This window comes from Muntiacus reevesi, chromosome 1 (genome assembly GCF_963930625.1).
Source record: "Muntiacus reevesi chromosome 1, mMunRee1.1, whole genome shotgun sequence".
NCBI lineage: Eukaryota > Metazoa > Chordata > Mammalia > Artiodactyla > Cervidae > Muntiacus > Muntiacus reevesi.
This window is the reverse complement of record NC_089249.1, coordinates 259364059-259365910: the sequence shown is the minus strand read 5'-3', so window position 1 is coordinate 259365910 and position 1852 is coordinate 259364059. Positions and strand designations below refer to the sequence as shown.

The window sequence follows — 1852 nt, the reverse complement described above, 5'->3', positions numbered from 1 at the left end:
TCCTATGTGCCGCAACTAAAAGTTCATATGTCACAATTCAAGATCCTGTGTGCCACAATGATGATCAATGATCTTATGGGCTGCAACTAAGACCTGGCACAGACCAATAAATAAATAAAAATAAATATTTAAAAAAGATCGAATGGAAATATTCTGATTTTTAATGTTTTCAGTTACTGTACTGATATAGTATTTCTCTAAAGTTGACCATTAGTATCCAGGGGATAAAAGAGGAAATAATTATCATTATTAGGTAAGAAGCTCAACATAGGATCACAAACATGGTTACAATGTTAGATCATCGTCTTCTGATTAATATATTTTGACAACTAGACTCTCAGTCCCTCTATGACAGTTCCATCCCAGCATGAACCAACCATAGTTTGAAAAATGATAATATATGAACCATCACAGAGGATTTTGAAAACATAGAAAATCTTCTTTTGTGATACTAAAGGACAAGAAATGACAAACTGTTGTTTTTTTTTTAAATTACAGTAAATAAACTGAAGTGGCAAGTAGAAATTAACACTACATTTTTACAGTTTGGTTGATATGTATGTAATAGTGAGGTCTCTCTCTCTCTTTTCTTTTTTTAATACAGAATGCTTTACAGGTTTGCATGCCATCCTTGCACAGTGGCCATGCTTATCTTCTTTGTTTCATTCCAATTTTAGTATCTGTGCTGCCAAAGTGAGTAGAGTGGGACCTTTATTTCAACTCAGTGCCAGGCATAGAATAGGCCATCAGTACATGCATTCTGAATGGATGAAGATGGCTGATACTCTGGTACTTACTTGGCAGAAGGTGTTGTATATTCTCATCACCCTATATAAGTGCACTAGCACATCCATTGATTTTGGTTTTATTTTTGGCCACAATATGTTATAAGTAAACTGATCCTTTAAAAAAAAAATGAAGTCTGAATCACAAGGTAAATAATGGGATGAAAAGACAGTACCCATCCCTACTGAAGGAGGAGGGTGGGGGGTTCAAATGCAGAACCAGTGCTGGCTCACAGCAGACATCCAGGGACCCCTTTATTTTCCCTTCACTGCCTCTATTTTCTCCTCCCTCTTGTGTGACAAGCCTAATTATTGAGGACATTTCTACCTATTGAATGTAAAAAGTAGCTAATCATTTTGGGATCAAAATATCTTTAAAATGGCAAGGTGAGCTGATCTGAGCTTTGCTAAGTTAGTCCATGGGTCAGCCAGTAAACAGTGGCCACAGACTGATAGCCAGGTGAGAAATGCAGGTCAGAAGGGACAATTCAGAGGACAAGGGCAGTAAGTTTAGGGCTTTTGCTATAACCAGTAGAAGAATGGTGTGGGTGGTGAACAGATTTGAAGCCACGCTTGTCTGGGATTGTGGAAGTGAGCAAGACAGCCATGCTTAGGGAAAGTTTCACTTGGCATATGGGTGAGGTTACTTGGGGCTCCATTATGCTAGGCTTTTCAATCAGAGTAAGTAGCTTTGCAGCAGAATTTAATATCTGTAAAGCAATCATAACTGCTTGTCAGTAGATGCACACAAGAGGAAGAAGGGGGGCAAGCCACTTAAGGAACCAACAAAGGCTTCTGTCACAGTTTGAGTCTGCAGGTTTCTACCTGTTTACTTTTATGATAACATAGTGAAAAGTAGCTAAAGTTCTTTATAAAATGAATAGTTTGAATGTAATACTGACTTTATTTGAATACTTATCTTCAACCAGATAGCTCCCTTTGGTGATCTTTCCTCTGAGTGAAACAAGTTGACAGCTAAGAAGCGCTTCTAGTTTCAACATGTTTACCTGTTCACTTCTGTCTTTGAGATTGCAGTTTGCTCTGACACAATGAACAAACATACAGAG

The 1852-nt window shown here is 37.8% G+C and overlaps 1 non-coding gene across 1 annotated transcript; it reads right to left on the bottom strand.

The window, feature by feature from the left end:
• Nucleotides 1–594: 594 nt before the first annotated feature.
• On the bottom strand, nt 595–701 carry LOC136156776 (U6 spliceosomal RNA). Its single transcript, XR_010661255.1, has one exon. It is a non-coding gene; the product is annotated as a U6 spliceosomal RNA (small nuclear RNA).
• Nucleotides 702–1852: the final 1151 nt, after the last annotated feature.